General features: G+C 47.2%; 1 pseudogene; it reads right to left on the bottom strand.

Moving 5' to 3' along the window:
• Positions 1-3,077: 3,077 nt before the first annotated feature.
• LOC144582383 (small ribosomal subunit protein eS25 pseudogene) lies at positions 3,078-9,721 on the bottom strand (annotated as a pseudogene).
• Positions 9,722-10,160: the final 439 nt, after the last annotated feature.

The raw sequence follows: 10,160 nt of genomic DNA, 5'->3' as shown, positions 1-10,160 counted from the left end.
ACTCCCAACCTCAGGTGATCCACCTGCCTTGGCCTCCCAAAGTGCTGGGATTACAGGCGCGAGCCACTGTGCCCAGCCGCTTCAATCTAAGTTTAACCAATAGACATAAGAGGAATGTCCTGGAAGCCACTTATCAGTGCCACAGTGTCTGGCCGGATGAGCAGATCTGTTGGCTACTAGAAGGAAACGCCCCCAGAGTTTGCTGACCTGAATCCAGGTACCAAGTCATCCCAGGTCTTACCCCGTCAAGCTGACCTCCGCTCAGCACGGATCAATGTTTGCAAGTCTCTTCTTTCTCTGCTTTCAGTCTCTCTTCTTCCTTCCTCCACATTACCTGCAGTCTTTTCTAGCCCTCAGTTCTCCTGGAGGGTCCTGGCTCCACCTGGAGATCTATAGCAAGGTCCTGGAAGTCCTGCTGAATTTGCTTTTCCCTTCTCTCCTTGTGGCAGAGCAGTGGCAGGAGAGCTAGGGATGTTCTCCCGCTATGCTGATGCTACTCATGGCAAAATTCCTTCAGTGTTTCGCTAACAAGTTTCCATCTCAACTCCATCTTACTACACATCCCTCTCACTGCTAGGGGCAAGGAGGGAGAAAGAAAATCATCTATCCCTGTGCACTTTAAACATTCCCTGTGATGTGTCACCACACTTCATCCCCTTTCAGGTACTAGTGAGTCACTTTTTGAGACAGGACCCCCGTTCTAACGTCCACAGAATCCCGAAGCAGAGATGCTGCCAAATTCACCTCCCCTGGTGGTTCCCTGCCAAGGAGAAACAGGAGCTGTCTTTTCCTAGAGGTCTTTAAAAATAGCATAGGAGACCAGGGGGAGATTAAGTGACCTCTGGAGGTCCAGTCTAGGCACAGGAAGTTCTGACAAATTCAGAAATGTAGGCTTTAAGAGACCTGGGGGGCTTCACACAATGAGGCCCTTTTTAGCATTTGCTGCTGCAGGCTGATGGGCTGAATTAATCACTGTTCCTCTAATCAACTAAGGAAAATGGCCTTTCCTTCAAAAACAGCTGTCAGCAATGACTATAAATTGGCTCATTTTGTGCAGAGAGATGCCCTGCGATAGGCTGTCAGCTAAATGAATGCTTACTTCGATGTGACTTGAAACAGAATGCTGGAAGTGGCAATATATGAATGGAACAAGACAGGGCAATAAATAAGCATTTCTGCAGTCACACCCAGGCATCCTAAAGGATCTACAAGGAGTAAGCTTTGAGACTGACAAGCAAAAGTCATAATCCTAACAATGTTGCCTCATGTTTAGTGAGCACTTATTATGTCCTAGCTCTACATTAAGCATGGCATCTGTCTTGTCCCGCTGACGGTTAAAATACGTCTGAGCATGATTGTTTGCTATTGAGACCTTCCAGAACCCGAAGAGCCTAGCTCGAAAGCATGCTGTTCTCTAGGACAGGGGCCTGGAAATGCACAGAGAGACAAATGCAAATCAGAATGGCAAAAGCCACCCTGGTCTGAAGCTGGCCTTTGGTGAAAATGCTCTCCACTTGCTATAATATGTCTGTAGACAATTTCAGACCCTCCAGGTTTCTGGCAGAGCTTAGAAGCTAACATGTTGTTTAAAAATAAACAAAAGCAGTTTGCCGTACATAGGCAAATGGAAAGGGAGATTTTTTTACTTGCAAATAAGGAAATGATATTTAGTAATTTCCTAAGCATCTGTCTGTCCTCTGTGTTGCTTCGGGGACCTATGACATTCCTCAGTGCTTGCCAATCTCTAGTTTGGAAGCCAAAAGACACTACCTCATAGGCGGTGAGTCAGCAAGTGAGAGTGGGTGGGAGGCCAGGGGAGTGAGGAAAGGTGGAAAGGGCTGGACAGACTTCAAATCCTGCCTCTGTCACGGACGAGCCTCAAGACTTTGGAAAAATCACATCCACTCCTTTAGGCTACGTCCTAATCTGTAAAACAGACATAACAAACGCTACCTTGCAGACTGGCTACTTCATGAGATGATGAGGATACATTATTCATTGCCCATGGATGTGCCTGCTGTTGCATTGAACTGAGCACAAAAAGTCAACACCAGAACAAAAGTATGACAAATTGCAGGGTTTATTGCCGGTGACCACGGAGGACTCACGGCTCTCCAACCCGTGGCCGAGAAAGAAGAGTGACAAGACCTTTTTATAGCCACAAAACCACCTTGGGAGTGGGGGTGAAGAGTGGAGATGGGGATGAAAGCTGTCAATCACCTCCTAGGCTGAGACGAGGGTGAGGGGGCTCCAGATATTCTAAGGGCCAGGGGACTTTTGTCATTCCGATTGCCACCTAAGTGGTTTACAGAGGTCAAGGTAAACATTAGTTTATACATTATTTGGACAGGGGTGGGGTCCACATAATTTTAGGTTACTTGGCGCCAGGATGGAATTATCTGGGGGTGCTTACTCTGGTCAGTACCGGTAAACAAAGGCCAGCAATTCTGGCAGTTACAGATAAGAGAAAGTATGCAGCTTGTCCTCTCTTTGCATTTTGCAAGGTAATCTTAGTAGTGTACAGAAGCCACGGCTAGCAGTCATTGTGAGGAGAATGGAAACAGTTTTCCCATTTTAAAATGGCATTGTACTGGTTCTAATTCTAGGCCCGCTATATCACACCTGCTACACAGTCAAGATTAACTCATGGTAACTATTATTTAAGAGGACCACTGGAGCCAACTCCAAGATTTACTATGAAGCCACAATAACGAAGGCAGTGTGGTACTGGTGAAAGAACTAGAGAAAAAGATGAATGGAACAAAATAGAAAACGCGAAAACAGACTTATGTAAATACAGTGAGCTGATCTTTGATAAAGGAACAAAGACAATTCAATCGAACAAAGTTCATCTTTTCAACGAATAGAGCTGGAACAACTTGTGGATGAAGAGTCAAATTCTGTTAAATATTTGGAGAGATTAATTCTGAGCCAAATATGATGCAGCCCTAAGGAGATCCTGAGAACACGTGCCCAAGGCAGAGTCAGGGTGCCGCGTGGTTTTATACAGTTTATTTTGTTTTATTTTTGATTTAATAAAGTTTTATTTTGCCAAATGTACAGTTGGTTGGACCTGTTCATGCATCTTCATCAGCAGCTGGAGCATCTCTGCCCTTAGTATTTCTGGTGTAAATTACTTGAGCTCTGCTTTGAAGCCAGTTTGATAAGTCCTTTACTAAGGAGCTCCTGAAGGGCTGCTCTGGCCAGGAAGCCTCGAATCTTCAGTCTCTGAGAGACCACAGCTGGAATTATACGTTGATAGTTGGGAACTTCCTTACAGAGTTTGTCATAGGTAGCTTTGTCAAACAAGACTAATACAAGTTTCTTTGAACTGAATGCACCATGGGCTATGCCACAGTCAAGCCAGTGACCCCTGTGACCCACACATACACCTCCAGATGGCCTCCTGGGGCCAGAAAATCTAAGGTCACAGAAGAACCACAAAAGGAAAAGAATAGCTAGCTCCTGTAGTGCCTGATTCACTGACCTTATGACATTCTACCATTGTTCCTGCCTCAACTGATAAGTCAACCTTGTGACATTGGACGCTGTGGCCTGATTAACTGACCTTGTGACATTCTACCACTGTTCCTGCCTCAAATGACAGGTCAACCTTGTGACATTGGACCCCATGACCACCCCTCCACCCTGGCTTGCAAAAAATCACCATAAACTGTAACTTTCCTTTACCTACCCCCAACCTAGAAAACCAGCTCTTATCCCACCACCCTCTGCTGACTCTCTTTTCAGACTCAGCCTGCTCACACCCCAGTGAATAAACAGCCTTGTTGCTCACACAAAGTCTGTTTAGGTGGTCTCTTCATTCAGAACTTATCATTTGGTGCTGAAACCTGAGACTGGGGTACTCCTTTGGGCAATCAGTCCCCTGTCCCCGCTCTCCCTCTGTGAAGAGGCCCACCTGCGACCTCAATGCATCAGACCAGCCCTACAACCCTCTGGCCACCTTCAGATTGGGTATACAGTCTCTCTCTCTTTTCCTTTAAATCCTTCTCCTTCTAAGTAGAGACAAAGGAGACACTCTGCACTCAAAAAACTCCAACGTTAGTCACAGACTCGGGAAAAGAGTCTTCCCTTGGTGTCTGGTCAAGAGCAGGGATGCCTACATTGATTACTCACCCACGTTACAGCCCAGGACTCAGTCAGGGACGCCTACGGAAAACCCTGGTAGCCGCTCTCCTCCCATTCTCCTCGTCTCTACTTCTCTCCTCAAAACTTATCTCCTTCGCTATGGGCAGTATTCTGCCCTCTGTTCCTCAGTCTTTGCCTCTAGCCTGCATCCTATAAAACCAAAAACCTCTTCAACTGTCATCCGATCTGAAACCTAAACATCTCATTTTTTTCTGCAACACAGCCTGGCTCCGATACAAATCAGACAATGGTTCCCAATGGCCAGAAAACAGCACTTTCCATTTTTGTATTCTGTGGGACCTAAACAATTTTTGCCAACAAATTGACAAATGGTCTGAAGTGCCAAATGTCCAGGCATTTTTCACACTCCAGTCCCTCCCTAATCTCTGCTCTCAATGCAACCCATCCCAAATTTTCCTTCTCTCCTTTCCATCTGCCCCTCCTGCCTTTGCCAGTGACTCAGACGCCTCCTCGTCCATCCACCCTTCTGACCTTTCTCCCTGCCTGTCCGAACCAGATCCTAATCCAGGCCCTAACCTTCCCCGCCCCGCCACAAGAGCCTTCTCCCCTTCCTCTGCCCACACCCCCCCGCTTATTCCCCTCCTCTCACCCACCTCCCCGAAGCCATACAGAATAAACTGTAAGCCCACCTCATACCCGGTCTGGCTTACAGTTTATTCTCGCGGCTACCTCCCCCACGCCTGTCCAACAATTTCTCCTTCGCAGAGTGGCTGGAGCTGAGGGAATAGCCCAGGTCCATGTTCCTTTTTTCTCTGTATAACCTCTCCCAAATAAGTCAGCTTCTAGTCTCTTTCCCATCAGACCCCACCAAATATATACAAGAATTTCAGTTCTTAACCCAGTCTTATAATCTCACTTGGAGTAATTTAAATGTCATCCTTATTTCTACTCTCACCTCTAAAGAAGGCTTAATATCCATTTTATCACTTATTCAGCCCCTGACAAAAAAGAAACAAATTAGAATCTGGCCCTCAAACCCCACAAGAGGAATTAATCAACCTCGCCTTCAAGGTGTTCAATAACAGGGAAGAAGCTGCCCGGTGGCAGGGCATCTCAGAACTATACGGATGCTTGCCTCTGCCGAAAGACAAACCCGAGCCATACCAGCAGCTCACAGAGACTTCAAAGCGCCCAGACTGCAGCCTCCAGCCAGCCCTCCCGGACCTTGCTTCAAGTGTGGGAAACGCAGCCGGGATTCCTCCTGAGCCCTGCCCCATCTGTGCAGGGTGCCCATGGAAAGTCAAACTGTCCAAATCATGTCATTGTTCCCAGAGCTCCTGGAGCTCCAACCCAAAGCTCCCAGATCGAATCCTTCACAGATCTGCTTGGCTCGGTGGCTGAAGACTGACACTGCACCAGCATGTTTGAGGCCTCCTGGACCATCACGGATGCCGAGCTTTGGGTAACTTTTACAGCAGAGGGTAAGTCCATCCCCTTCGTAATCAACACAGAGGCCGCCCACCCACGCTGCCCTCTTTTCAAGGACGTGTCTCCTTGGCTTCCATAACTGTTGTGCGAATTGATGGCAAGGCCTCCAGGCTTCTCACAACTCCCCAAGTCTGGTGTGAATTAGGCCAGCACTCCTTTCCATGATCTTTCCTAATCATCCCCTGTCCAGTTCCCTGGTTAGGCCAAAATATCCTAGCAAAATTGTCTGCCTCCTTAACTCTTCCTGGGCTACAGCCACACCTCATTGCTGCCCTCCTCCCCGAACCCGTACCTCCCTCAATATCTCCCCTTATGTCCCCCTATCTTAACCCTAGGGTGCGGGACACCACCTCTCCATCCCTTTCTGGTCATCTACAGCACCCGAACTGCCACCCACTAACAAAATCCCCCCCAGTGGGTACACTGCTCCAGGGTAAAGCTGTGTCCGCCAGATGAGCAGCCTGACTCTTCCACCCCCTCTTGGAAGTCACAAGTCCTCTCTGTAACTTCTTTAAAACTTACTCAAATTCCTGAAGAAACTTAAATGCCCTGCTCCTGTCTATCTTGCCACGTCACCCTCTTCCTCCATTCTGTGTGCCAAGACATTTCCCGGTTCCAGCCTCAGTCCGCCACCCTTAACCCTCTTCTAGAGCGGATAAATCACTTCTTTCCCAAGGTACCCTGTGTAACTTCTCCCCTCACAAGGTCCAACTGTTTACTCCCCTCCTCCTTCTCTGTCTGCCTGCTCCTCCCACTCCCTTGGCTGCCCCACATAATCACATTTCCCTTTCCTAATATTCCCAACCACCTCTACAAAACCCTTAACTTAACCCATTCTTTGCCAAACCAATCCAACACAACTCTAGCAAAAGACTGCTGGATTTGCATCTCTCTATCAACCACAATTATACTGCCACTCCCATCCCTGCAAAGACTAACCCATCTTACTCGCCTAACCCATCACCATCCCTATGAAGGAAAAAGCCCCTCCCAGCTTTTAAATATGCAGCCACTAGCTGAGTTCTCCATCACCAACGCGACTAAGCATACCCAGACAGGACGTGTGGTACAGCTTCTGCGCTCCTACATTTCCATCCTCACTCCATACTCAGGTAATGACAAACCCATACACGGTTCTGCAGCCACAAACACTGTTTTAACTTTTCAGGCCCCTTTATGCTTCCAACGCCATCTGTCCTCAGACCTACCTCTTGGCCACCTACTACCCCAGCAATGTAACTTTACCTTACGACTCCAAGCCCCGACCCACTATCAAAACTGTCTCGTCACCCAACCGCTTCATTTAGCTGAACTGTCCACTTTACAGGACCCCCAAAAGTCAGTACCACCTCTTTGCTTAACAAACAATCAGGGCTTTTGTGTTGACAGACATACCCCTTGTGTGACTCTTCACCCCTGGACCCGTTGTACCAGCTCCCACAACTAAGGGGAGTCCTTCTCATAGCACTTTTAATCACTCCTCTGAATGGCTCCCAGTAAATACGAAACGGTACCTCCTCCGGTGAGAAAACAAATGGAGCCATGCACATCACCCCAACAGCCACTTTCCACCAACTCACAAGGGCCATCTTAGCAGGAGCCCTGGGCGTCTGGAAGCATGAAAATAATAAACTCACACACCTCTTCAAGATACACAGCCAGTTCTGCTCACCCAGCCAAGGAACGTTTTTCTTGTGTGGAACCTCAGCTCACCTCTACCTCCCCAGTAACTGGACCAGCACCGGCATTCTAGTCTTTCTAAGCCCCAAAATAGATATTGCCCCCTGGAACCAAAGTTTCCCAGTCCCCATTAACGCCCAGGTCCATCAGCTCAGAGCCATGCAACTAATACCCCTGCTAATTGGACTAGGAATTGCCGCTGCTGCAGGGACAGGACAGCGGGGCTGTCCACATCATATACCACCAACCTAACCCATTCTCTCTTAACGATGTCAAACCCCTCTTTAGCCAGAGATTGTTGGCTTTGCATTTCACTCTTCTCTTCCTCCTACACAGCTGCTACCGCCCGACCAGCAGACTGGGCAGACTCTCCTGTCTCTCTACACCTCCAGACCTCCTCCAACAACCCCCACCTGTACCCCAAGGAAGAACGCCTCTACTTCCTAGAAAGAGTCAACCAAAAACACCCTAGATCTCTCATACCAGCAGGCCGCTGCTCTTCTTCTCACCTACCTGAGTAATCTTTCCCGTGTCAACTCCACACCCCAGTTAACCACACAGACAACTATACCTACTGCTGCTCCCTTATGCATTTCCCAATAATCACCTACTAGAATTCCCCTAAGAAAACTCACATCCTATTTGTGTTCCTTTACGCTTCACCTCCAGAGCCCTGTCACCCACGTTAACCAAGAAATAAGGAACACACCAGCTTTGCATTACAGGAAGGCCCTCCCTCATTACTAGCACTCATAAAAATGTCAGCAGCAAGTTTTGCTCAAGTAGGCATTTACCCTGTCTCTCACTCCATCCTTGGCTGCCCTCCCCTTGTTCACCAGACTCTCCTCCAGACCCCTCTTCCTGCCTGCTCATACCTAACCTTGTGAACAAAAGCGAACGGTTACTCATAGATACCAAATGCTTTCTCATACACCATGAAAACAAGACCTCTCCTTCCACACAATGACCCTACCAAACCCCACTGCAACCTTCAACAGCAAGGGAATCAGCACTATCTGTCCTCCAAGCCCAAGTTAATTCTCTGGATGCAGTTGTCCTCCAAAATCACTGAGGCCCCGATCTATTGACTGCTGAGAAAAGGGGACTCTGCCTATTCATAAATGAAGAATGCTGATTTTATCTAAGCCAATCCAGCCTTGTATATGATGCCATCAAAACACTTACCGACAGGTCCCAAAAGCTTGCCAATCAGGCAAATGATTATTCGGGACCTAGCCGGCCACTCTCTAACTGGGTACCATGGCTCCTTCCATTGGCAGGCCCCTTAATATCTAGCCTTTTCCTTCTCTTATTCGGGCCTTGTCTTTTCTGATGAATCTCTCAATTCCTACAAAATTATATCCAAGCTATATCCAACATTATAACCAATCAGTCAATACGGCAAATGTTCCTTCTAATGACCCCACAATATCACCCCTTGTCCCAAAATCTCTCGGCCGTCTAAAATCTCTCCCATTTTAGGTTTCCATGCTGCCCCCAATACCACTCGAAGAAGCCCTGAGAAACATGACCCATCACCCCCGCTCTGTACTGCCCCCAAAATTTCACTGCCTCTCTTTTTCTAGTTTTTACTTTTTTCCTTTATATTATTTGAACTTGTGATCCCCCTGCCTCAGCCTCCCAAAGTGCTGGGATTACAGGCATGAGCCACCCCACTTGGCCTTCGAATTTTCTTTCTTTTTTCTTTTTTGGTGGAGTCTTGCTCTGTCGCCCAGGCTGGAATGCAATGGTGTGATCTCGGCTCACTGCAAGATGCTTTATATTATTAATATAAATGATATATTATTAATATAAAAAGGCAGGAATGCAAGCTTCTTTGCACTGACTGCACCATATATACCATGGTCAAGCCATGGTGACCCCTGTGATCCACACATATACCTCCAGATGGCCTCCTGGAGCCAGAAAGTCTAAGGTAACAGAATACCCACAAAAGGAGAAGAATAGCTAGCTTCTGCAGTGTCTGATTAACTGGCCTTGCAACATTCTACCACTGTTCCTGCCTCAACTGATAGGTCAACCTTGTGGCATTGGACCCTGAGACCCCTCCCCCTGGCTTGCAAAAAAGCTGCCCTAAACTGTAACTTCCCATTACCTATCTCCAATCTATAAAACCAGCTTCTATCCCACCACCTTTTGCTGACTCTCTTTTTGGACTCAACCAGCTCGCACCTGAGTACATAGACACTCTTATCGCTCACACAAAGCCTGTTTAGGGGGTCTCTTCATTCAGAGTGCCCTTAACAACTAAGTTGTTGAGCTTGTCCTGAACTTTGCCTTTGCACCACTTCTTCATTTTGGCCTTGCCCCTGGATTTGTTCACTTAGTCTTTGTCTTTCTTGGCCGGCTTTCCAGCATCTTCTTCTTGTCCTTGGGCAGCATTGTGAAGCTCAGAGAGCAGTGGTGAACCAGTTTTATACATTTTATGAAACAAGAGACATCAATCAAATACATATAACATGTACATTGATTCAGTCCAGAAAGGGAGGACAACTGGAACCTGGAGGGCTTCCAGGTCATATATAGGTGGATTCAAAGATTTTCATTTGGCAATTGGTTGAAAGAGTCAAGTTATTGTGTGAAGACTTAGGAATGTCTGGGTTAAGATTAGAAGTTGTGGAGACCAAGGTTTTATCATGCATACGAAGCCTCCAGGTAGCAGGCTTCAGAGCAAATAGACTGTGTTTCTGTTCAGACTTAAAGAATGTGTTCTATTAGGAATTTCAAAAGGGAGGAGGATGCAATGAGGCATGTCTGACCCTCACTTCTCATCATGGCTTGACCTAGTTTTTCAGGTTACCTTTCTAATGCCCTTGCTAAAAGAAGGGATCCATTGAGATGGCTTGGGAGCTTAGAATTTT

Source organism: Callithrix jacchus, chromosome 4 (genome assembly GCF_049354715.1).
Source record: "Callithrix jacchus isolate 240 chromosome 4, calJac240_pri, whole genome shotgun sequence".
In the NCBI taxonomy this organism is placed as follows: Eukaryota; Metazoa; Chordata; class Mammalia; order Primates; family Cebidae; genus Callithrix; species Callithrix jacchus.
The sequence above is the reverse complement of the archived record's forward strand: the minus strand, read 5'-3'. Positions and strand labels throughout refer to the sequence as shown.